This window comes from Lissotriton helveticus, chromosome 1_1, assembly GCF_964261635.1.
Source record: "Lissotriton helveticus chromosome 1_1, aLisHel1.1, whole genome shotgun sequence".
In the NCBI taxonomy this organism is placed as follows: domain Eukaryota; kingdom Metazoa; phylum Chordata; class Amphibia; order Caudata; family Salamandridae; genus Lissotriton; species Lissotriton helveticus.
Genome location: NC_136057.1, coordinates 1,866,797,486 through 1,866,824,297, shown reverse-complemented (window position 1 = coordinate 1,866,824,297; position 26,812 = coordinate 1,866,797,486). Strand labels below are relative to the sequence as shown.

The 26,812-nt window shown below is 45.5% G+C and overlaps 1 long non-coding RNA gene, 3 other non-coding genes and 1 pseudogene across 4 annotated transcripts in view; all 5 read right to left on the bottom strand.

The window, feature by feature from the left end:
* Window positions 1-8,219: 8,219 nt before the first annotated feature.
* LOC144754259 (uncharacterized) overlaps window positions 8,220-26,812 on the bottom strand; it is a 35,863-nt gene continuing 17,270 nt past the window's right edge. Inside the window, exons 14-21 of the long non-coding RNA XR_013594685.1 lie at window positions 23,546-23,578; window positions 22,591-22,645; window positions 22,059-22,086; window positions 21,693-21,746; window positions 21,275-21,310; window positions 20,202-20,240; window positions 8,686-8,759; window positions 8,220-8,506 (exon numbers count right to left, since the gene is read on the bottom strand). This is a non-coding gene — a long non-coding RNA (uncharacterized LOC144754259). The remainder of the gene's footprint in view (window positions 8,507-8,685; window positions 8,760-20,201; window positions 20,241-21,274; window positions 21,311-21,692; window positions 21,747-22,058; window positions 22,087-22,590; window positions 22,646-23,545; window positions 23,579-26,812) is intronic.
* On the bottom strand, window positions 21,566-21,641 carry LOC144780955 (small nucleolar RNA snR60/Z15/Z230/Z193/J17; annotated as a pseudogene).
* On the bottom strand, window positions 22,160-22,227 carry LOC144781117 (small nucleolar RNA SNORD75). Its single transcript, XR_013600882.1, has one exon. It is a non-coding gene; the product is annotated as a small nucleolar RNA SNORD75 (small nucleolar RNA).
* On the bottom strand, window positions 23,315-23,395 carry LOC144780911 (small nucleolar RNA SNORD74). Its single transcript, XR_013600833.1, has one exon. It is a non-coding gene; the product is annotated as a small nucleolar RNA SNORD74 (small nucleolar RNA).
* On the bottom strand, window positions 23,654-23,729 carry LOC144780885 (small nucleolar RNA SNORD47). Its single transcript, XR_013600826.1, has one exon. It is a non-coding gene; the product is annotated as a small nucleolar RNA SNORD47 (small nucleolar RNA).

Sequence of the window (26,812 nt, the reverse complement as noted above, 5' to 3'; positions counted from 1 at the left end):
GCTTTTAAGTTGATTTACAGAGACTTTATTTTGGTGATCCTCTGCCCAAAATGGCTGGGATCATAAATTGTAGTATTTACTAGACTCCATTTCACTAACCTCCTCAGAAAACAGATCTTTCACCCAAAATGGCTGGGGTCGTAAACTTGCAACAACAAATTGCCAGACCCTCACAAAGCTAATCTAACATCATTGCTTTTCCTTGGTCCTCCAAAATAGACATAGGACTCACCTCTACCCTCCCAGTAAGATAGAAGCAGGACTTCCTCGAAACTTATCTGCCTCCCTGATCTAAGGTCATAATAACAAACATAGGACTACTATACCCTTGGCTGCCTCTCTACCCTGGCGGCCATCTTAGACTAGTCAATCCTCATCACTCCACCATACCTAACGAAGCAGCCATCTTAGGCTAGTCAAATTCTCTACCCCTCCATACACACTTCTAAACTTTTTCTACCATAGCTCCTTTCCCACACCGACCCTCACTGCCTCTTCCTCGTCATCCAACATGGAACGCACTGGCAAGCACACAAAATTAACTACCCCCCAGAGCTCTCCAAAAAAACGCAAAACGTTTTAAACACAACTTCTTAAAGTCCCACCCTGAAACCCCCTTTTTAGACACCTACTTCTCCCTCACCAATGGAGCTAAGAGCACAGATATCATTCTTTACACTACATGCAGAGTACAATGGAGAAAAGCATTCCTCTCCCTACTCACCATCACGACCTCCAGGAAAACTGCCCATGGCATAACACTTTCCACCACACCATCCAAATTCTACCCAGCTAGAGCATCCATCACTATCTACAATAACGGTACCATCTTAATTCAATCTACAGACAGAAACCTCGACCTATTTGACCACCTGTTCCCCACCTTCAAAGAATACATTTCCAACGCGCAGCTGCCACACCATTCGACCTCAAATACCAACATCCTCGACCCCACAGCACCTCCTACCACTAACACGAACCTCCTCCCTCCCCCCAGTACTGTACACTGTCACCCCCCCCGGCTACATACATTTCGCACTCAATTCCAGATGCGGATCTCCCCTCTGCCACCAAACCCCCACCCCCTCTACCCCACTCCCACAGAACGAGAACACCACACTCCCTACTAGCTTCTCAGAACAACCCACCTCACCTGACGGCACCCCACACAACATGACTCTCCCAACCCATCTCCCCCCCATTCTTTGCACTCCCGCCACGCCTAGCCCTCACTACTCCTTCAACCTCTCCTCCCCCCACTCTTTGCACTCCCGCCACTCCTGGCACTCCCTCTACCTCTCCCCCCCACTCTCACTCCCCTCTACTACACTATCACCCCAACGCACAGCCTCAACACATCCCGCAATTGCCTCATCCCCCTACCATTGATTCCCTGTCCATTAACACCAACGCCATCACTAATCCTGTCACTCCCCCTACACGTCCCTACCTATCCGAACACAAACACTCGCTATCTCCCCCAACTCCAATGACTTCCCTAACACCCTCACCCCTCTCCCCCCCCTACTCCAATAACCTAGACACTTGCTCCCCTTCAGTGCCCTCCCCCAACTCCTTACCCATCCCCACGCTGAACACGATCATGACCACCCTCCTCCAAGTGAGAAGAACTCCACACCCTCAGAGTTACTCCTCACACCCCCCTCACATGACCACTTCGCAACCTAGCATATACCCCGCACATCCTACTCACCCCCTACATTGGCCCTCTATCCCCTCTCGCAATACCTCCAACCGCCCCCAACGCACTAACAAGACTCTGACCTCGACATACACACCCTACTCCGCACATATGTCCCGGCCCGCCAAAACCTCTTAGCCACCACACACTTGTCCATTCCTACGATTATCTCCAACCCTCTCAGACACCACACGCATAACAGAGGCTCCGTCCCCAACAACCTCACAAAAGTCCCTTGCACTCTTGATCCCTCCTCCTCCCTCTGCACCCCCAGACTCCAATGCACACTTCAATTGTAGATCAGCCCAAAGACACTCTTCGGAGGTCGCTGACCTCATCATTTTTAGGTTTCGACTTGGCGAGGGGCAAAGCCCCTCCCAGATCGAAATCTTGTTTTTAGTAGTGAGGTTCGGACCGCCTCTGTTTCCAATTGGCTAGCTCCATAAATGGAGGCTAGCCATTGGGAGACAGAGGCTGTCAATCGCGCTCTCTCACGAAAACGCGATTGGGGGGCGTTTCTGGTGCTTTTTTTTTAAGCCCCGCCCCTTTGTCCCGGGCCGCGCTGCGATTGGCTGCCGGCCCGGGACACCCCCGTGACGTCATTCCCGGGCCACGCTGTGATTGGCTGCCGGCCCGGGACACCCCCGTGACGTCAGCCAATCACAGCGCGGCCCGGGACCTGACTTGTATATTCATGCTTCCACGTACTACGTTCATTATGAGGAATTGTCAGTGCACACACTTTTGCACAACGTTCTATCTATGGCAGTTGCAGGAGGTCTTTTGCTCAGACCGGCTCGCTCTCTAAACGCGAGTCAATTTTACTGTAATTAAACTTTGGTAGAAACTTACCAGCTTGCCTGTCATTACCGGCGTACCAAGAGCGTCTTAAAGTCTGACAGCCTTGTGAAAACGATAGATAACGACCGAACGGTGCATTAATAACTGGTCAGATAACCAATCAAAATGATGACGTCTCCTTTCCAGACGCATCACCATTTAAAAGTGTTTCCTTAACTCCTATAGTACTCTGACCTCTTAATTTATACTTTCACTTTCCTTTGACTTGCGTTGCTCTCTCGCCTATTCGCTGCGTCAAGTGGGAGGCCCGAACACGAGTTTTCGTAGGCGTGGCGTCCTCGCTGTCACTGGCCCGACTTGAGCCCGTCATGCTTTGCGCGAAGCTGTGCACTGTTCTTGGAGTCATCTCGTTGATGTGATTGTGCGCAGTCGTTGAGCGCGCGGTTCTCTTTTTTCCCAGCCGTCTTAAAGCCTGGAGCGAGTCCTCCCCTCTCTAGCCTGTGGGGCAACGATGTAAACTCGCCGTGGCACTGCGACTAGTCATTAGCTGCCCCTGTCTTTTCGTGGGCCGTATGGGCCTGGATTGCCCAGCATGGTACGTGGGCTGATTCAGGAGAATGGCCACCGGCTTCTCGTTCGGGGCCGGTACCGCCACCCTGGGGGCCACCACAGGAGGCACCTCCTCAGGTGGCGGGGGCTTCTCATTCGGAGCTGCGGCGCCGAGGTAAGGACATTCGTTGAGTCCGTCATATTTACCTGTCTTTCAAAAGTTAGATAACCCGAGGCTATTCAGCACCAGTGCTAAAGTCCTCGCTCCTTTTAATATGTACCCCCGCCCTTGTTGTAGCCCCATCTTCGAGAATTGCAGTGCATGGCTAGACGGGTTTTTATTAAACTGTAACCTGAAACTTGTGTCCGGTAGGTACGTCAGTGTGATTATTCGAAATTAAAAAAATTATGGTTCTTTGTCATTTGCTCTCCCCTTTCCTCTATGTACATTTTGATCGTTGAGTATCCATGAAACCCCAAGTCAAGCAAGTGACCACATTTAACACGATTCCCTCATTGATTGAGAGTTTAATAGTGTTGAAATGTTGTGCTCTTCTGTTTTTTTAAACGTTAGAAATAAAACAAGTGATTTTTTTTGTTGAAAAAAAAGATTTCATGTTTGTAATTTTTTTGCATGAGGAAAAAATTGGGGTGGGTCTTTCAAAGGGGTGTGGCCGATGTGTAATTAGGCGCAGCTTGAACACACTCCGGTTGAAAACCTATGCTTAACTGAGTGTGCCTCCCCCCCACTGGTATTTTGCTCTGTCACTGCATCCAGATAGATATATAATGCAAAAAGTTTGTGAGTCTCTCCAAGACTGCCACATTGCCTTCATGGTAGTCAAGCCAGAACTTAATGTTGTGGTGTCATTATGGGAGTCCCAGTCCTGGACTGTAGTACGCTCCATAGCCACCCACATTGGTTGTTCGTCGTTGCCTACCAGTAAATACATTAACTGCGACAGGTGGTGCCCAAGCTAATAGAGACACATGTCCGGCTACCTCAACCCCCTGCACTAGTGTCTGCGTGCAGCTTCAATGGTTTAAATCTAGGTTTCTTACCCTCCAAGGTGAATGTTAACACTTGCATTTAGGGTGTGCAGCTTCCACTTGGGTATTTCAAGATGTTCCTAGTTACATAATTAAACCTGGGAGGCCATCACTATCTTCACAACGTGTGTCCCCCGCGCGGTTTGGAGCGTGGACCATCTGAGAAAATAGTTTGCAATCCTAGTCATCAACAGTTGTGTTATTTAACACCTTATGTTCTAGACCAATGTTTCCCAAATTGTAGTCTACAACCCAATTGTTGGTGGGTCGTGAAAGTCAAAGCAATAAAGATGCCTCTTATATCTTCATTTTGTAATTATTTGGTCACATTTGCTGCCCTTCAAATACTGGTCAAATGACAGGCTATGTCTTTTGACAAATTGCTGTCTGTTTTTTACGTGGTGATTCATGTTTACAAACTCCTGTTTGCAGTCAGAGAAAGAAAAAGTGAATTTTATGACGGTCATGCAGGAGAAATAGAGTGTGAACGGAAAGGCTGTAGGATGTAAACACCCAACAAAATGTCAATAGCTATAAATGAATAGTATTAATTCAGCAGTTAAGAAAGCAAAAATGGAGCACATTTTTTGTAATTCCTAATTGTGATGGAGTCAAAGATTTTTTTTATATTAACATTTTATTGAACATTTTCACTAAGAAAGCATTACAGAAATGTATTGAGAAATAAGCACGCAAAGTAAACAAGCATTTACAATGCAACGGTTTCGCCTTTGGAAAAGTTTGAGCTATTGGCATTGTAAATAACATTTGTATTTATGTGTTGGTTTTGAAAACAGATAAATAAATGGCATTGTCCTTTACATTGCCAATAGCTCTAACTTTTCCAAAGGCGAAACCGTTGCATTGTAAATGCTTGTTTAACCTTGACTTAGCCATTCTAACCGAAACATGGCTAACTGAATCTTCTACTCCTATCATGGATATCCTAGTCCATACTTCAGGAAAATAAAACTCAAAATCAGAGACTCCAGCTAGACCAAGCAAAAAAAAAACGTCTAAGAAAACTGTTCGAGCTAATCCGATCTCAATCCAAGGAACAACCCTAAGCAGTCAACACTATGGGCAATACACCTTCCTGTGAAGACTTCGCTACTTTCTTAAAACCAAAAAACTGACAACATAAGGAGCGATCTCCTCATTGACAAGCCTTTACTCCAAACCCCACCACATAACACCCAATGAGCCAAAAAACAATGCGACATGGTCATCCTTTGTCACTTACTCTGAAGAAGAAATTGACAGGCTACTCAGCGCCCTGAAACCATCCAATCACCTCACTGACCCTCTTCCTGCTAACGCTGTAAAAGACTTCACCCCCTTTGCTCCTACCACTCGACTAAAATTATCAATAGTTCACTTCAGCAAGGAACCATCCCATACTCCCTCAAAGTTGGACAAGTTACAACTCTACTAAAGAAACCAACAGCCGACCCCACTGATCTAAACAACTACCGTCCGATTACCAACATTCCCACTCTCACCAAACTGTTGGAAAAATGCGTTCAACTACAACTGACAAAGCACAGAACAGTTTGATCGTCTCAACCATCAATCTGGCTTCTGAGCAGGGCCTAGCACCGAAACAGCTATGACCCACAGTTGACGACGCCCTCCAAATTTTAGATCAAAATGATACCTGCCTCCTCATCCTTCTTGATCTCTTCAGCATTCGACACTGCAACATGAGAACCTACTCGAACTCCTAAACACAAGAATGGGTCTCTCTGGAACTGTTCTTCAGTGGTTCACCTTTCTACACAACCGATCTCAAAAATTCAAGAGCAACAACTTGATGTCCGCTCCAATACCTGTATAGTTAGGTGTCCCCCAAGGATCCTGCCTATCCCCTACCTTGTTCAACCTAGTTATGGAACCTCTCACCACCTTGCTACAAGCATCCAATGTACATTTTCACAGGTACACCGATGACACCCAGCTATATCTCAAACTACAATCCCCCAAAGACATTATGCGTCTGAACTCAACGATCAGAAACACCCAATCCTGGCTGGCCGATAACCACCTCAAACTCAATGCTATGAAAACAGAGTTCCTTCTGATCTCACCGCCCGCGAAAATCTCTACCACTCAAACCTGGCTTAAGCACCTAACTGCACTCAATGTCCAACCGACCGTCGTGGATTCAGCAAAATCCTTAGGCATAACACTTGACGCTAATCTCAACATGCAGCAACACATCAGCAAGGCAACTAAGGGAGCGAACTTCCAAATAAATACCTTGAGGAAACTCAAACCCTTCCTCCCAGCCACGGACTTCCAAACTGCAGTACAAGCACTAGTCATCCCTCGCAGATTACGGCAGCATCGCCCTCTGCGGTCTCCCCCTAACTACAATTGCACCCCTAAGAGCATCGCTAAACGCGGCAGCGAGACTCATCACTGGATCTAAAAAAAAAACCTCACATCTCCCCTGACTTTAAATCCCTGAACTGGCTGCACAAGGCTATACACTTGAAATCACCCGGCTACCTCACTCAGAAGTTGACAATTTCCGGCGGGTCCAGAACCACCAGAAGTACAAACTATCTTCTGCTGAAGCCTCGAAGATTCCGGAAGGAAAAAAAACGTACAAACGCTCCTTCTCACGAATGGCGCCTAGGATTTGGAACTCACTCCCTCCCGAAACGAGGCTCATCTCATCCACTCTTTTTTAAGAAAGTTAAAGCTATCCTCATGGCTAAATACACTTGAACTACTACTCTTTATCTCTTAAGACTTTGCGTAGTTATATTATTTGCTTGATCCCTTTGCACATGTATTTTACTTGTATTTTTGACCTAACCGATTATTCATGCTCCCCCCTTATTTGTACTACTGCATTGACCTACCTTACCTTCCTACGATGCTCCCTCATGTACCCACCCTTCCACCCTTTTATGCCTTTGCAAAGCGCGCAGTTATCTGCAAAGATCTTGTTTGCGCTATATAAAACTTCCAAAATAAAATAAATAAATCCCTCATTTCTCAGATTCTATCATTTTTGGAATGGGATGGACCTCATTGGATTGGTTATTGCTTGTCATTGGGGCATGCATCATAAATTGATGTTCTAACATTTCTCATACTATACCGATCCTCCAAAACAAGCCTTTATAAACTCTTGGCTTCAACTCTTTACCTCCACATCCTTTTACTCATTCCATGCCTCCTACTAGGACCTCCCCAAAAAAGGGAAATTGTAAATCCTCACCTCTATCCCTCCACTATCCTTTCCAATTCTCCCCCCGCAATAAATGTAACATGTCCACTCATTTCACTATACTAATCCTCTATAGGTTCTAGAGCTGCCTGCTATTTGCTGAAAAAGCACATTAACACATCAGGGGTAGCAACCTTTCCCGCTATCATCAATCCAAATAACGGACTAACATCCACCACTCAAATTCATATTTCACTATACTAATTAACACCAATCCTTTATGGTTTATGGAGTAGTGCACTAGTCCCCCCCAAAAATGCTCCGATGCCTCGCTAGGGGTAGTAAACGCTATATAAATGCAAAAGATACCAACCCCAATCTAGTTTAAAACGGTTTTAAAAATGACAGGGGACGATTTAATGCTCTGCGCTGACTGGTGTGGAAAGACTGGACAGTGTGCTGGGTGGCACGTCAATAAGCAAGGTGCACATCACTTCCGACAGACAATGCCATGTGGAGCTCATGAAAAAAATTCTGGATCCAGTGGGACGCTTCGAGCTGCAGTGTCCTCATCTTAGAAGTAGCTCCAAGTCTCAGAATTAAAAGCCCAGCCATTCATTGAGGCATAAAAATCATGACTTTACCACACGTACAGGGCTGTGCCCTCCATGCAAACAAAATTACCATGATCATGCAGATCCAGAAGGACCATGATCCCAGTAGGCAAATTAATGTTATGTGCAAGTTTGGCTGGACCCTAGGTATCCGGGACTGAAACTTTAAACTCAGTAGATCACCTAAGTAGATCAAAATGGCCATCTCTCTGTAGCTTACCTTCGGAGAAGACCCGAATGTGAGGGAAGTGGATTGTGGGAGCTCATCAGATCCACCATTTCATACACTAAACACATTGTATTGAACAAAAAGAAAGTCATGACAGTTTTAACAAAATACTTTAATTGTGATCTATAATCACTAGTCAAGTCTGCCATTGTTAAATCCAGACAGGTTCATGTAGCAGACTGGTCCAGACAGGTTCATGTAGCAGACTGGTCCAGACAGGTTCATGTAGCAGACTGGTCCAGACAGGTTCATGTAGCAGACTGGTCATCAGCAATTCAGTGAGTTACAATATTGTATAGCTCATGCAAGAGCACCTCTGGGTTAACTCCATCCAAAAGGAATCCTGTAAAACCCTCAAATTTGACAGGTAGATCAAGGTCCTGCAAAAAAAAAAAAGTTTGTTACTGTTTCCCCTTCAACCACAGTAAACTCTAGTAAAAAGACCTTGGATTAATCAGTTCTTGTAGTTTCATCGGGTGCTCAGTGAGAGAGTTCAAGTTACTTTCATCATACATCCACAGTTTTGAAAGTAAACACTACCAACTGAATCATTTCTCACCTGCTCAATCAAGGGTCTGCACAGGCAAGCTTCAGAAATCCGATATTGTAGTTTCAGGAGAGTTTTACGCTCAACTGAAAACAAAACAAAACCATACTTAGTCTTTCATTTTCCAGGCACAAAGTATATTAATTATGACATTACACCCTGTAAAGGTTATTCAGGTGGATAGAAACAAGTCCACAATGGCTAGTGAGGAGTTGACTGGTATGTACACCAAGCCACAGGCTACCCTAGTCAAACAACCCCAGACAATGTAACGGTAGGATTATAGTCAGCATTACTTATATGGCAGAATCGGTTTAATCACTGGTTGCTTGTGAACTACCCATGATTTTTACAACATTCCCACAATGCAGTATATTACTTACCCTGTAAACATCTATTTATGGAATGTAGTGCTGCAGATTCACATGCTCTGTATACTCTGGTAAACTGGTGTTTGGTTCAGAGTTGTGCAAGAACACTACATGACTCAGCGACTTTTCTTGATATTGTGCATGGACATCGACTCATTGTTGTATTGTTTTCCCACAGGAAGGTCAGAAAGGAGTGCAAGGAAAGTGGTGGCCATGCTAAAGTTAGGACATCAATTATATAATGTAACTACATAGGCATCTGGGGAGAAAGGGTAGTGCACATGTGAATCCACAACACTACATGTCATTAACAGATGCTTACAGGGTAAGTAACATTCTGCACGGTTGCATGTGCCTGTAGATACACATGCTCTGCACAGACTTGGAAATGGGCGCATAGCACTGGCTTGTGGGGGTGCTACATAAGCCAGTATAGGGTCAGACCATTGAGCTGCCTTACAAGTTTCAGCTTTAGGAATATTTCCAAGAAAGGCCATAGTAGGCCACTTTCTACGAATGGAATGTGCTCCGAGTGTAAGGTTATGTATGGTCTTTTGGCCTTAAAATAGCAAGTTTGAATACAATTTACTATTTAGCTACCTTTATGGAGGTGGAGAAAACACTTCAGTTGCTTTGTTTCACTGAAATCAAAGCTTATGTAGAAGGTGTTTTTTATATCTAGGGTATGAAGAGCTTTCTGCAATGCAACCCAGGTGAAGTGAGGGGAAGGGGCAGTGGACTGAGCGGAACTTTAGGAATACAAGATCGGTAGGAAGAACCATCCTGTACCTATGCATTTGGAAGAATGGTTCTTCTAGGGAGGCCTGGAGCTCATTAACACATCAAAGTGAGGTAATGGAAACTAACAATCCACTTTACATGAAAGTGGGATCGAAGGGGGTACATGTGAAGAGGCTCAAGAGGGGACCTGTTAAAAGTTCCAACAGATTGCTGGCGGAACTAGAGGCAGAATTCCTTCCATGAACGCATTAATGACTGGACTTTTGAATAGTGCGAGATGCTGCATATTTTGGAGATAGGCAGCCAGTGCATTGAGATGTAACCAAATAGAAGTGAAGGCTACATTTGCCTTGTGCAAATGAAGTAGGTAGCAGATTAAGTCTTGCACTGTGGCTTTCAACAAAACGTTTCCACTTAATAGCATAACCAGCTCTAGTTGGGTTCTATGACTGCAAAAGCCAAGTTGCGTGTTAGAGACCGATTTGTGTTAGATTGAAAAGCTTTGGCCCCTTGGGAGGCTTCTTTGTGTGGTCCTACTGAGATCTAGTAGTGCTGTGAACCAGGGATGACACACCCAAGCTAGAGCTACAAGGATCAGGTTGAGAAGTATGCCCGAGTTCCCAAACCAGAAATGGAATGAGGGAGCAGTGGGAAAGTATTGGCAAATATCCCTGACAAACTCATCCATAGCGAGTGGCCCTTGGATAGTGGGGGTGTGTACCTGGAGGCAAAGTTTGGGCATTTTGCTTTTTAACAGGTCGATCTGAGGAAGACCCCACCATTGAAAATAGGCAAGAAGGATGTGGGTAGTTTTCTGCCAACAGGTGAAAATTATGGGGGAGTCTGAGACAAATGTGATGGTCTTAACTACTAACTTCCCCCCCCCCCCTTACACTGCAGTCAGTCCAAACTAGGAGAGCCTTGTAGGACTGGTGAGAAAGGAAAGGCTTTAATGCTAAATATACTGCCTGAAACTCAGGTAGTGGATGTTAATAGATTGATGTTTGGCATCATAAAGACCTTAACAATGTCAAGTCTTTTAGATAGGGACCCCCAACCCATGTTTGATGCGCCTGTGGTGAGTGATGTCAGGAACAGGGTCCACAAAAGGCTGCCATAGACTACTGGTGTTCCACCATTGCAGAGAATGGTGAATTTGTTGGTCTATCAACACTAGATCTTTGGGCGACCCTGTGATTGAGCTCACTGGTAAGCTAGGCAGTGCTGTAGAGGCTGCATGCAACTGTGGGGAACTATGACAATGCAAGAAGCCATCATTTCTAAGCAGACACGACAGTCCTTACTAGGAATGTTTTGTTGGGTTGGAACTGGGGTAGTTAGCTAAAAGTTCTGAACTCAAGCAGGATTGGCTAATCTGTGTTTAGGTCTGCTCTCCAGTAGGTTCAAGGTAAGACTTGGGGATATTGGATAGTAAACACTAGCTGGTGTAGTAGATGGAATATGCTACTTACCAGTATGCATCTGTTCTTGGCATAGAGGGCTGCAGAGTGGTACATTTATGAATAGATCGCCATCTGGTGTTGGGCTCGGATGATTGCACTTTGTTTTTCTTCTGGAGAAGTCTTTGTCGTCATAGGTGACTCCTCCTCTCAGTGTTAGTGCGCATGGGCATCGGCTCCATCCTTAGATTGTTTTGCCATAGTAGGGTTAGATGGAGTAGTGTAGTGTAGTACATAAAGATATGCCCATGTAAATGTATCTAAATAAGATAATGTTGGGACAGACACAGGTTTCCGGGGAGGCAGGGAGGGCATGTACCACTCTGCAGCCCTCTATGCCAAGAACAGATGCATACTGGTAAGTAGCATATTCCGTTCGAGGCATATGGGCTGCAGATGGTACATTTATGAATAGATTGTACAGCAGTTACCTCCCTAGCGGTGGTCACCAGTGTCTGTCGCAACTGTCTGAAATAGAGTTTTTAATACAGCTTGGCCCACTCTGGCTTGTTGTGCAGCCTGTACATCAACACAGTAGTGCTTTGTGAATGTATGTGGTGTAGACCAAGTTGCTGCTCTACATATGTCATCTAGGGGAATGTTCCCTAAGAATGCCATAGATGCTCCTAGTTTTCTTGTGGAATGAGCTCTAGGAGGAACAGTTAATGTTCTCTTTGCTTTAATGTAACATATTTGTATGCATCTTACAATCCATCTTGCGATGCCTGCTTTAGAGATAGGATTGCCCTTATGTGTTGGGGAAAATGCTACAAATAGTTGTTTAGTTTTCCTGAAACCTTGTGTTCTTTCTATGTAGTATGAAATGGCTCTTTTAACATCTAGTGTATGTAGAGCCCTTTCTGCCACCATCTGTGGCTTTGGAAAGAAGACTGGTAATTCCACTGGCTGATTGATGTGGAATGCTGAAATTACTTTAGGCAAGAACCTTGGGTTTGTTCTAAGAACCACTTTATTCTGGTGTATCTGTAGGAATGGTTCTTGTATTGTTAATGCCTGTAACTCGCTTACTCTTCTGAGTGAGGTAATGGCTATAAGGAATGCCACCTTCCATGTAAGGAATTGTATTTCGCACCTATGCATAGGTTCGAAGGGTGGCCCCATTAGTCTGGTGAGTACTACGTTGAGGTTCCAGACTGGGGTAGGTGGTAATCTTGGTGGAATGACTCTTTTAAGACCTTCCATGAATGCTTTTATCGCTGGTACTCTGAACAGTGATATGCGCTGCCTGTTTTGTAGGTATGCTGCTATAGCTGCTAGATGTACTCTGATAGATGTGTACGCTAGATTACATTGCTGTAAGTGTAACAAGTAGCAAATAATCTCCCTTGTTGATACGTCTAGAGGGTTGATATTGTTATTAGTGCAGTGTATAGCAAACCTCTTCCACTTAGCTGCATAGCATGCTCTGGTGGTTGGACGTCTCGCTTGTTTAATTATTTCCATGCAATTTGGGGGGAGATCTAAGTACCCAAATTCTAGGATTTCAGGAGCCAGATCGCTAAGTTCAATTGAGTTGGATCTGGGTGCATTATCTCTCCATGGTTCTGTGTAAGGTGCATGGGTAGAATTCGTAGCTTTTGATGTGGCACTTGTGAGAGTTGCAGGAGCGTGGTGAACCACGGCTGTCTTGCCCACGTGGGTGCTACTAGTATCATTGTCATTGAATGTTGTTGCAGTTTCCTGACCACTAATGGGATTAGTGGGAGAGGGGGAAAAGCGTATGCAAATTTGTTGGACCAATTTATCCATAACGCATTGCCCTGCGACAGGTGATGTGGGTACCTGGACGCGAAGCTTTGGCATTTTGCGTTCTGATGAGTGGCAAATAGGTCTATCTCTGGTTGTCCCCATCTTTGGAAGAATGGCTGCAGTATTTGTTGGTGCAGTTCCCATTCGTGTATTTGTTCCGACTGTCTGCTTAAGATGTCTGCTATCTGGTTTTGAACTCCTGGTAGGTGTTCGGCTAACAGATAGATGTTTTGAGGAATGGCCCATCTCCAAATCTCCTGTGCCAGTCTGGATAATTGGAGAGAGTGCGTCCCCCCCTGTTTTTGAATATAATACATGGCTGTCATGTTGTCTGTTCTGATCAGGACTGCTTTGTGGATAACATGTATCTGAAAGGCTTTCAATGCTAGAAACACTGCCAGTAGTTCTAGATAGTTGATGTGCAGTGTTTTTTCCCTGCACACTCCACCTTCCTTGTACTGTGTATTTGTCCATATGTGCTCCCCATCCGGTGAGCGATGCGTCTGCTGTTATTGTCACCTGTGGAATTGGCTCTAGGAACGACCGCCCCTTGGTAATGTTTGTTCTGTTCCACCACTTCAGAGAGCGGTGTGTGCGGTCGTCTACCAACACCAGATCCGTAATCTGTCCTTGAGCCTGATTCCACTGTGTCGCTAAGCATTCTTGTAGCGGACGCATTTGTAGTTTAGCATATGGTATTAGCAGTATGCAGGATGACATCATGCCTAGTAGCTGCATGAACACTCTCGCTGTTAGTGAGTGTTGTGGCTGAAATCTCTGAATGATTGTAAGCATTGCTTGGACTCTTATTGCGTTGGGGTACACTTTGGCTTTTTCTGTGTCTATGGTAGCCCCCAGATATTGTTGAACTTTGTTTGGTTGTAGGTGTGACTTTGTAGTTCACCGTGAACCCTAGCTGGTGTAGTAGCTGAATTGTCTTTTGTGTGTGTTTCAGACACTCCTCTTGCGACCTGGCTTTTATTAGCCAGTCGTCCAAGTATGGGAAGACATGAATTTGTTGTCTTCTTAGGTGAGCTGCTACCACTGCCAGGCATTTTGTGAACACTCTTGGTGCCGTCGTGACACCAAATGGGAGGACTTTGAACTGATAGTGTTGTCCTTCTACCACAAACCTGAGGTATTTCCTGTGGGCTTTGTGAATAGGGATATGAAAGTAAGCGTCTTTTAGATCCAGTGTAGAAAGAAAGTCCCCTTTCTTCAGTAAAGGAAGTACTTGTTGGAGCGTGACCATGTGGAAATGTTCCGAATTTATGTATGCGTTGAGAGGTCTTAGGTCCAGTATTGGCCTTAGAGACCCATCCTTTTTGGGGATTAGGAAGTATAGTGAGTATATTCCTGTTCCCTGTTGGTGCTGTGGAACCTTCTCTATGGCATGCTTTTCTAGCAGTGATATTACTTCCTGTTTTAACAGTGTCAGGTGATCTTGTTTCATTGGACGCTGTTTGGGGGGGATGTTTGGTGGGGTAGCTGTAAGTTCTAGGCAATAACCATGTTGGATAATTTGTCTTACCCACTTGTCTGATGTGATGTTTTCCCAGACAGGTAGGAACTGTGATAGGCGTCCCCCTACCGGTGTTATATGGTCTGGGGGAAGCTCTATGAAGTCACTGTTTTGGGGTTGGAGAGTTGCGGTTGTTGTTTCCGCGACCTCTACCCTTGTTGTTGTTACCCCTGTATCCACCTCTAGAATTACCTCTGGGTGATGTAGGTGTAAAAGAGGTTTGCTGTTGGTTTGTACCTGTACTTTTGGATCCTCCTCTATAGGTGGATCTACGAAAGGAACCTCTTTGTGTCGGCTGCTGCAATGCTCCCATTGATTTAGCCGTTTCTGTATCTTTTTTCATTTTTTCTAGGGCCTCATCTGTCCCTGTGCCAAAAAGTGTTTTCCCATCAAAAGGTTGATTAAGTAACGAGGTTTGTACCTCTTGTTTGAATCCTGACACTCTGAGCCATGCATGTCTCCTTAGCATGATGCTTGTATTTGTCAACCTTGCCGCAGTTTCTGCCGCGTCTAGGGCGCACTTTATTGAAGTGTTAGTAATTAACTTCCCTTCTTGTATAAGTTGATCAGCTCTCTTTTGATGTTCTTTAGGGAGATGTTTGATGAGTGTTTCTAACTCATCATAATGCGCTCTGTCATACCTTGCAAGTAGTGCTTGCGTATTAGCTATGCGCCAACTGTTTGCCGCTTGAGATGCTACTCTCTTGCCAGAGGCATCTATTAGTTTAGACTCCTTGTCAGGAGGTGGCGCTTCTCCCGTAGATAAAGAGTTTGCTCTCTTGCGAGCGTTTGTGACCACTAGTGAGTCTAGAGGAATTTGTCCCTTAATGTATATTGGGTCTTTTGGAGCTGCCCTATATTTTTTATCAATTCTTGGGTTCAATACCCTAGCCCTCACTGGGTCTTTGAATATCTCTGATGTATGACTGAGAAGGCCTTTTAGCATTGGTAGTGTTCCTGATGTTCTTTGTGCAGTAGGTAGTGTCTCTAATAAGAAGTCCTGTACTAGAGGTTCTGTATGTAGGTCTACCTTATGAAATGTTGCTGCTCTAGTAATGAGTTGTGCAAACCCAGTATTGTCATCAGGAGGTGAAGGTTTTGAGGGATATGACTCAAGGTCGGTATCATTACCTGATCCCACATTATACTCCTCCCATGGGTCTGCCTCCTCTGGGATTGTGTCCTCATCATCCCCAGGGTGTCCCCCCTCCCCTGTGTCACTTTCTCCATCTGTTGTAGGTGTAGATGGACGTGTGGGAGGAATATCTGGCCTATTGTGAGGAATAGGCGGAGATGGTGTATGAGGTTTGGGAGAAGGGGGAGGAGTTGTATTCGTCCCCATTGTTCTCTTCTTTGGATGAGCCTTGTCGTCCAAATGTTCATGTTTCCTCTTTTTAGGTAGCTCTGTGACTACCTTGCCAGTCTTTGGGTCAATAAACAAAGTCTTTTGTTTAGGATCCGTTCCGTGTTCCTGTGTCGGTACCGCAGTTTTCGGTTCCGAAAGGTGTCTTTTCTTTGAAATGTCCATTTGTATTTTCGGTGCCGAAGTTTTGTTCGGATCCGACTTCTTCGGTATCGAAGATGCCCCTTGTGTCGAGGGTGTTTTCGGCGCCGAAGCGTGCTTCGGTGTCGACATGGACTGCTTCGACTTCGAGCTTTCCTTTACTTGGTGCTTCGGTGTCGATGTGGTTGGTTTATCGGAACCGGAACCACTATGATGGGGGACCGAGTGTTTCGGTTTCTGTTTCGTTGCCGGGCTCGAAGGCGGGGCGTTGGAAACTTTTTTCGGTTGTCTGACCGGGCTCGAGGGCGGGGTCGACACCGTGCGGGGTTTGTTTTTCGGTAAAGGGACGTCGTCACTCACGGTTTGTTGGACGTCGAATTCCTCGACGTCGGACTCGTCCGCTTCTGACCCCGCCTCGTCGGCCTTTTCTTCCTCCTCTTCTGGTTGCTGGTCCTCGAACAGCTCCGGGATTGCTTGTGACTGCATTCGATACCTCGTGTCTTCGGGCTCGACGGTTTCTAATCGTCGACTTTGACGAGAATGCTGCACAGGCCTCACAGTCCCTGGATTCGTGTTCAGGGGACAAGCAGAGGTTGCACACTTCGTGTAGGTCCTTGTGTGGGAACTTAGCACCACACGTTGGACATTTTTTGAATGGAGTCCTTTCCATGGACCCCGGGCTGGACTACGTCGAGTTTCTCGTAGTCGTCGTCCTTCGAATCGCGTCGGTATGGGGTGCAGTCGCGTTCGATAACGATACCGTCGATTTGGAAAGGAATACGCGCCGGTTATAACCTTCTTTGTTGAAGTCGGTCCGGAACGCTTCGATCCTCATCCGAACCCGATGGCGGAAAAAAACAATCTAAGGATGGAGCCGATGCCCATGCGCACTAACACTGAGAGGAGGAGTCACCTATGACGACAAAGACTTCTCCAGAAGAAAAACAAAGTGCAATCATCCGAGCCCAACACCAGATGGCGATCTATTCATAAATGTACCATCTGCAGCCCATATGCCTCGAACCCACTGTTATCAGAGTGCATCGCTGATGGCATTATTTGAGACCTGATCACATTGTGAGACCTGGCTTTGATAAGCGCAGTGAGCTGGTGTATTTGTATGTAAAAATAGGTATTCTTTAGGTCTAGTGTTGCCATAAAGTTTCCCTGGAGAAGTGTATAACACACTGTAGTGACCATATGAAGTGTCACGATAGGATGCAATGGTTTAGAGGTCTGAGACAAAATTGATCTTGGCAACCAGTCTTTGGGAACTGCAAAGCATAGCGACTAGAAGCCTGAGCCTTGAAGAGGGACAGGTTCTATTGCCCCCTTGAAAAGGTTTATGCCTAGTTTGAGGAGATGTTCCTGTGATAACAAGAGCAAGTTGGAATGTTGGCCGGAAAGGTAATAAGCCAGGTGGGGTAATGGCTAGTACCAGCTGGTCTGTGGTGAGTCCCATACTTGGTAGAAGAACTGTAGCATGCCTTAACAGGAATTGTAGGGTAGGTTTGGGTAGTCACTGCTCTGCAGTGGGTGTTGCTCTACATGCAAAGGTACCCCTGCCCCTTCCTAGGTTCCCTCCTCTAAAGGACTCTAAAATGACCCTTACTGTAGGTGGACTGGTTTGGTTTGTTGGGAAGATGGTCTGGCGGTGGATTCATAGTGACAAATTAAGCCTCTGGAAGTGGCATTTTGTAATGCTCCCATGGCGTCTTCTTTGGTGTCTTCTTTGGTCACGGGTAGCATCTACCTGCGATCCATAAATGTACACTCAAAGGCATATTTAAGACTGCCTGATGGGTCCATCGAAGCCATGTGCATCTAAATAAGCACGCTGGTATTCGTACCTCTAGCTGCTGTATCTGCTGCGTCTAGGACAGTGGATGTATGGTTGGTATTCGCCTGCCCTTCTGTGACAATCTGTTGGCCTCTTGGACAGTATTGCTCAGGTTGGTACTGCAAGAGTTCTTTCATTTAATCCCAATGGGTCCTTCATAGCAGGCTGGAAGCGAATGTGAATTGGCAATGCCAGTGATAAGCTGCTTGAGCTGTGACTCTTCCCATCCTCATCTATGCCCTTGCTTTCCTTCTCAGTAGTCCTCAGTAGCCTGTTTGACCTCTTACAAGCAGTAGTTGCAACAATTTAGTCCTGCAGAAGTGGTCTCTGGATGAAGGGGTCAAAATGAGCCACTTTGTATTTTTGTCCACCCATGGGCTGATGACCCGGTCTTTGAAGAGGTTCTTCGCATGTCTTATGCCAGGAAACATTGGAAAATACTGGGTGTCTTTGTGAGTGAAAGATGTCAAATACAAAATCTGGCTCTATGGGTTCTTTATGCAGCTCATCACTGAAAAGTTGTAGCCCTAGCAAGAACCTGATGAATGGAAGTAGCATCTTTGGGAGGGACACGCTGGATATAAATGTGGATATCCTGAGAGTTCTGATCTCCTGATGATCCAATGTGGTGACCCTGAACGTAAAGTATCAAGGAGGTCATGTGTTGGACAGTGGAGGAGAGGTGGTAGCAACTGGTGGTGGAGTAGGGTATGTATGACTGGTGGCTTTATCCTTTTTGGGAGGAACAGGAATGTCGAGTCTCCTCCAATGTGAGTTTCCTCTTTGGTGGCAGAGGCAAGAATAAGACCAGTTCCTTTTTGGATTTTTAATCTTGCCCAGACTCATTTTTCCCCAGAATGGATGAGAAGAGATTGAAGCCAGTAAAGGTCTGGAGTCTTTCGGCTCAGAGGGTTGTGCTACCGAAGTTTGATTAGGAACTGTTCCTTGCTCAACACAAACGTGGATTGGGTGGTTTGATACAACCTTGGGATCAAATTGTCGGTGCCAGACCCAAGAGTGGGGCATCGGAACAGTTTCAGATTCAACCATTGCCCGAAAGTAGTGTTGGTCTGGTGAACTGAGAGGGAACAGGGAATATTTTGGGGAAGACTTTGACAGAGGTCATAGTAGTCACGAGTTGGTCGGATGGGAGTTCCTGCATCTCCATACCCAGCTCTATGGCAGAGCTTTTATCATTAGAGAAAGCTTTAGTGGTTGACTTATCCTGGGCATATTCTTTGCTAAAAACATTAGGAGTCACCCCCTCAGACATTTCTAAAATACAATCCTAAAGGGTTTCCTTAGACCACAACTATTTTACACAAGTCGCAGTCTACTTTATGGTTGGGCAAAAAAAAAAAAAAGGCACATGCTGCACACATGGCGTTGATCCGTGTACAGGTATTTTGCATGGTTATGCGGGCAAAGTCTTAATGGTGTACATTCAATTAGTAATGCATCAACGGAGGGTGACATAGGAAAGAGGGCCAGAGCTGGATAGCACCCCAAAAGGCAGTCTCGGTCCGAACAGAAGAAACTAGAGTGCAGAGCAGAAGGGGGAAGCACAATTGAGAATACGGTCAGAATATGTACAGCCATCCTGCAGTCTTTTCCCCCCGCAGGGAATCAATGCCATTACTACAACAACTGCGTTGTAATTCCACATACCATAACTCCGCAAGTCAGAACAACGACTTGCGGGGGGGGGGGGGCTGGATGTTGAATAGTTTAATTTTTTCAACTCCAGTCTGTGCGACCACTAGGGAAGGTGTTGGATTTTAAATCCAACACCTCCCTCCCACGCAAGTCGTTGTTCCAACTTGCAGAGTAATGGTATGCAGAATCACAACACGGTCGTGACGACCACGTTGTGATTCCCTGCGGAGGGAAAGTTGTGGTAAAAGTTAACCCGGTCAGACAATAAAGTATCATAACAGAGTTAAAAGGGGCAGAGGCAAATGCAGCTGGACCAGACTGCGGAGAGAACAAGGCGATGCCCATGCGCAACATCACTGAGGAGTCACTGTCTTGCGACTCGAAAGACTTGTTTGAAGAAAAACCCACACAGCTCCAAACCCAACACTAGATGGAAGAAGAACGCAGGCATGTGCATCTACAGCCACACATGCCATCGAACAAAAAACTGCAATTGGAGGCTTTCCATAAGGGAAGTGTTGAAATGGAGGACTGTTTAACCATGTAACAGTAGTACAGACTAGGGATGCACAGCAGCCGTTCACAAAGCCAAAGAGTGAACCTGTTTATGCCAAGTAAGGATTCTCAGGTTAAAACCCCCCCCAAATGACCAAGGTAAACTTACCAGTAGGCAGCAATTCAAAAGAGTAGACACTTGTAGCACCTGGGAATAAAAATACAACAGTTCAGAGAAGGAACACTAGCTGTAGTGTTTCGACAAAACTAGACTGGCATCTGTATCAGTTTGATAAATGTATCCTCATATGGATCGGCGACCTGATTCTAATCATCATGTACAGATCACAAGTAAGCACATGCACTTTGGCCATCACTGTACCAATCAGTCCTTCTCAAAGTGCAGAACAGCCACACAATGGGCAGAGGAAGAACCTCTTAAAACGAACTCTGCACAACGTGGAAAGGTGTCCAACTCTAGCCCAAGGCTTGATAATGGGGAAAAAACGAAAACATACATGTTCTAGACACTGCACTACTGATCCCTAGGGCTGCCTTGTAGTTTTGTGAAGAGTTTTTTATCAATCAACTTTGAATTCAAATGAAACTTGTGGCGAAAAACGTCAGTTCTTTAATCCACTGAATTGTGGATGGCGAAATCTTTTCACAAATGTGAAACTGGATGATTGTAAAGACTCACATTTCAAACCACCACTGTTTCACTGAGTATCGCTAGGGTAGACCTGCACGAGGAGTCAATGAATGTACTTCCTGCGAGTAAATATTAGATTTTTATTGCAGTGACGCCAGACGAAGGGTTTTCTAGACCTTAAATGCATTGGGTTTGCAAGGTCATTAACGAGAAAACCAACTTTTGTTGGACTACACGAATGTGAAGAACTAGCCATTTAATCAACTGGATTGGAGAACAGATTCGTTTTTCGCCACGAATTTCGTTAGAATTATTCCATGTGGATTGTTAAATAATTTTAGTTCACAGATTACAAGGCAGCCCTAGGGCACTGTAGTGTCTAGGGCATCTGTTGTAGGTTCACATTAGTACTGTCCTACTAGGAGGCTAAAAAAAGCAAATCAAGCCATTCTACAGGTGATAAGAAACAGCTTGAATAGGTACAATGTCATTAACAACCAAGCCAATAATCGGGACTGGCCCATGCTGGCACCCAGCTTTACATACACAAGTCAATGAAAAAACCCAATGCTGAGTACACATTTACTAACCTGGCTCATCTGTTCTCCAGTCGCAAACGATGCAGTCTGAAAAGAGACCGGACAGCAGAAACTGGTCAGAGGCTGATCGCATTAAGAGATGGTAAAGACTGATGTGTTCTAACAATTGTTAATTCGGTTAATGGAATTAGCAGTAGCACCCATGGAAAGCATGTTTCAGGTCTACACCAATTGATAGCTTTGAGACTGGCAGGATACTCGGTTCAGTGACACCAAGCTTAGTTAAGGTGTGAGTTGAACAAGTGTCAAACCTGGGCTATTAGGGGCAGCACTTTTCAGTGAAGGGTGCATCAGCTAGGAGCGAAAGACTGTTCTTCATAGAGAATCAGCTGAACTATGTGCTCATCATGCACACCCTGGGCTGAGTGCTGCAGGGAGAATGTCTGAGCTGAAATACTTCTGAACTCACCTTTTCCTGCAGAGTTCACTTATGCGCAGGGATTCACCCGAAGGCAGATGGACTCTACAGTCAAGGGGGGGAAACAAAAGCCATTAGGTAAAAGCATTTTACGAACAAAGCCCCTGCAAGATGTCAGCGTGCCCTCAGAGTATTAAGTGTGGTTAGCTCTCATCATACTCTCGGTCAAGAGTAGCAAATACCAGTCATCACCGGGGCTCGCTCAAGCTCCCCACCCTCCTTAACAGGTCTACAATTTTTTTGAAATATGCCACCCCTCCCACCCTCATCCTAAAGGCTGACTAAGCCATTTACACCATGTTAAAATTGCCACAGACCAATCTCAAACAAGTCCTATAAAACTTAGTTGATAATTACCATTCTGGGCGTGTTCTGAAGCTCCAATCTAAAAAACAAAAAAGACTTCAAGCAGAGTTCAGCATCACAAGTTTTGTCTACTGCTCCACAACTAGTCCTAAAGCCTCAGTATTTGAGTTTTCAGAAATCCTTTCTGTCCACTACTCTTATAATATTGACATCAAAGGCTTTGGATTAGAGGAGCAAAAAGACATAAGAGTTCAAACACATGTTGGTAGGTGTTAAGCAAAGCAAGCCAAATGCCTTGCTCTGCCTATGCCTGGGGACTGGCAACCCCAAATAGATCCATAACCACAGTCCCTAACCAAAACCAGATTTGTTTTGGTTAACTCTTGGCAATTTCACAGTTACAAGTGCCAGGTAGTTTGACTTCCAATGGAACACAGGCCCCCCCCTACAATGCAGTAGCAAAGTGTTGTTATCAAACAGCATAGGACCCCCTACCCACAAGAATCTGTTGGAATTTGGCAGTACTTAACCCACATGGGCAAAACAAAATACTATTCAAGAAAAAAAAAAAAAACAAGCGTACCTGGCAGTTTCAAGCGAGATGAACTCAAGTACTCTTACGTCCGGTAGAGCAGAGACTGGGGGTGACAAAAAAGGTTTTCATATCAATGTACATTAAATCTCAAACACTAGTGCGCCTCTTAGGCATTTAGAAGATTAAACTGGCTCAAAGGCGCAAACTCCTGGCGGTAACATTGCTGCTGGCTAAGACGCATAGCAATGAGATGGGGACGCAAACGTGTACCGCAATGCAAAGACTGGCTTACAGACATGACATTGTAAGGAGAGACTGGAAACCTGCGGAGGAACTATCACAAGCTTCCCGCCTAAGGGACTTTTGGGACCAGTTAGTACAGTACCTCACAGCTACGCAACCGAGGGACGGACCACATGACTTGATGAGCAGGAGCACATCACACAACCCAGACATCTATGTTGGGATGTATTGCAAGAGATGGGATATGTACAGGATACATGTAACAAATGTCAATGTGCTCTTGCATTATTCTGTATACCTACGGGCAGATCCTGGTACTAGGAGTGTATAGGACTGTCAACAGTTGTAATGATACATTTTTGGGACTGTACGACTATGAAGTTTGTGATGCATGGGACTTACAAATATGTACCTAAAATGGCAATATGTGATGTTTGACGGACCAGAAAGTAATACAAATCCATGCATTGACAGTGGGGGTTGAAGAAAGCACGTTAAACACAAGCCTAACCCCCACGGACACCAGTGTGCAGCCTGCTCAGAGACGTTGGTAATCTTCACACTTTATCAGATGTCCCTACCAACATATTTATCATCATCTGCAGACTGCTACAGCTTACACTTCACCTTTTAATTATCCCCACACAGACTTAGCTTTAAAGATAAAAGAATCACAGGCCATGTTGAGTCAACTTTAGTGCCAGTGTCAAACCCACGATAATTCACTGGTGTTAGATGCTATGAAAAGACTGCCACTTACCTCAAAGGCCATAGTGCCGCAGTGAAGGGACTCCTACAAGAAACAGGCAAATAAGACATTAGCAACTGCAATAATACGACCAGTTTAATATTTATGCTACCAAAAAGTAACCTCAGATAACAATGGAACGGTATGGGGTAGAATCAGCAAGATTCATATGGCAGAATCGATTTCATCATGGGTTACATGTCAGTTTTAAGAGGAGTGCCCAATACAAAGCAAGCAAATGCGACAAGAGATTGGCTTTAATACCTGCAAGCATGCACAGTATGTTTAACATTTCCAGATCCATTAGAAATTCCAATTCGGGGAGAAGGTCACCTCAAACTAAATACTAGTAGTAAGTGTAAGACTAGAGAAACTAAACCTCCTGATTTAAAGTGCAGAAGAGGACAACCAGTGCCTAGTATACGTGCTAAAAGGTGGACTAGTGAGAAATTTATCTGGGGCAAAGGCAATATTTAAGTGGCTAAGGTCTACAAAGGCACAAAAGGAACAAAGGGCCAGGATTAGTTTGACAGACCGGTACTCCACAGATCCATGCCTCATTACAAGCACTTTAGAAACAGAATGCAGTTGTAATACGGCAGACATGAAAACGTCTAGTATCTGGCGGCCAATCTTTAGCCAGACATAGCTCTAATAACTAAATTGACTTTGTCAACACACATTATGGGCTTAGGTCTCTATAGAGGTTACCTGTGTGGAGCCAGGTGGAGAAGTAGCACAGACATTTGTCCCTTTATGTATATTAAGCAGTTATTGAATTAGCCAGTTAAGAAATCCGTCAACCCAGACTCCGGAATAGTTAGTTAAGCAGGCTTGAGTCCCAGGACCGAGATTATGGTTTGCCAGGTCACAGGTAAGGTGGCACATAGCCAGCAGACAAATTGGAAATCCCAGATTAGTGCAGAACCACCACAAAGGTCCAGGGAGATTGGCCTCTCGTTTAAGGTATCGCATGCTGAAGCAACAACTGTATAGCACACTAATCTACACATGACAGCTATCGTATTTTTACATGTTTGTCTACAATGTCTGTAACCTGAAGCTATTCTTCACGGTCAAGTGGTGCAGGACACCTGCACCTTTCCTTCATTTCCGTTACCATTAACTAGCCCATTTAACAAATTTAGCATCCCCCTCTCTCCCCCCTCCTATTCTCAGCCCCCACTACCCTCCTGTCTCCCCCACTGTCTTCAGCCTTCACTCACTCTTCAACTCACCGGCAGTCTCCCACTGACGTCACCACCTATGCCTCCCACCCACCACCTACTTCACCCACACCCCTCGCCCACATTTTGAATGCCATCCCACTCAGTATCACCGCAGAACCTTCCAACAACGCTAGCATACCCCCCCCCCCTCGATACCCTGCCCGCTCTCTAGCTCACTACTCAACCATTCTCCAATGGCTCTCACCCCCAACGTCATCTCCAATCCACCTCTTGACATGACTTTATCCACCCTCCAACAAGTCAAAGAGGATCTTCTACAAGTCAAAAAAGATGTCCACGCAATCAAAGACCTTCTCTTCTCACAGCCCAGTCTACCTCCCACCATCCCACCACCCTACAAACGACGCACCCTCCCTACACCCCCCCCCGCCTCCAACGACACCCGCGCTGGCCGACTATCCCCGTTCGCAATAACTCCCACCGCCCCCGTCGTGTCCTCAACGCACTGTCGGACCGCGACCTAGGCTCTCTCCTATGCTCTTATGGCCCAGGTCCAATAAAACACATATCCAACACACATCCCCATACCCACAATCCTTACAAATCCTTTGAGGCTCCCATCACTCAACAACAGAGGTTCCGTCCCTAACAACCTCAGAAAAGTTCCCCTCACACTAGAAGGCTTGACCACCCTTCTCTCTCCCAAACTCAAATGCATCCTATCCTACTCAATTGCAGATCGGCCCAGAGACACTCCTCCGACATCGCTGATCTCGTCTCAGCAATGGATCTGGACCTAGCCATTCTGACTGAAACGTGGCTTACTGAAGCCTCTACCCAGATTATGGACATACTAGTCCCCCCCAATTATCACATCACTAGACTGGACAGGCCTCCGGGCAAGACGGGCGGGGGAATTGCATGCATTTTTAGGAGCAACCTCTCCGTTACTAAAGCCACCTCCCCCTCCTCCTGTGAACTTCTCTGCCTCGACATCACCAGCGAGGGCAAACAAGTCTGTGCTTTACATCTCATCTATCACCCGCCTGGTGACAACCTCATATTCACCCAACTCATGGACATGATCACTTCCAATGCCGGTCGACAGACCACCCAAGTCTACCTGGGTGACTTCAATCCCCACTGGAACGATCAGAAAGACACAGTGGTGAATAGTCAAAACTTTCCTTAACGCGCTTGACCTCACCCAAATATGCGATAGACCAACACACGACAAAGGCTCGATACTCGATCTCATCATCGCCAAAGAGAACTCTACCCAACTGGAGGCGATCCAACCCTGTGACTGGTCAGATCATCATATTATCACCTTCTTTATCAACGTAAAAGTTAAACCTAACCCGGCCCAACCAACCAAATCCAAAACCTGGAAAAGGGACATGAAGAATCTTAACCCCCTCTACCCTGCCTCCCCACATCGGCAATCTCCTCCTTCCCCCTTCAGGTGCCTCGGATGTTCAATCACTGACCGACCACTACCTTATCTCTATGAATACAATAGTCAATGAAGTCGCCCCATTGCAACTGAAGAGTCTCCACCAAAATTTCCAACCCTTGGTATGACGACAGACTCAATGACGACAGGCGTACTATGCGAATGGCAGAGCGCACCTGGAGATCTGACCCCTCATCACTGCATCTTAAAAGGCTTAAGAACAAGAGAAATGCTTACTTCAGGAAAATAAAGCGCACAAAGTCGGACTTCTTTAGCCGCCAGTTGGACCTAGCAAAAAACAGGCCAAGAAAGCTGTTCGAACTAATCAAGACAACGCTTACAATCAAACAGCACAACAAGCGACACCCCACACTGAAGCCTTCTCTGCTTTCTTTAAGCTAAAGACTGACAACATAATTATTTTTTTTTAACATAAGAAATGATATCATGGATGTAAGCTGATTCCCCAACCACACCAGGATGTCTAACACTCAACCTAAAAACAATGCATCTTGGCTGTACTTAGATACTTATTCGGAAGAAGCAATACACAAACTGCTCGGCACCTTGAAGCCCTCTAATCACCTCACTGACCCCCTACCTGCTAATGCTGTAAAAGACTTCATCCCCTTG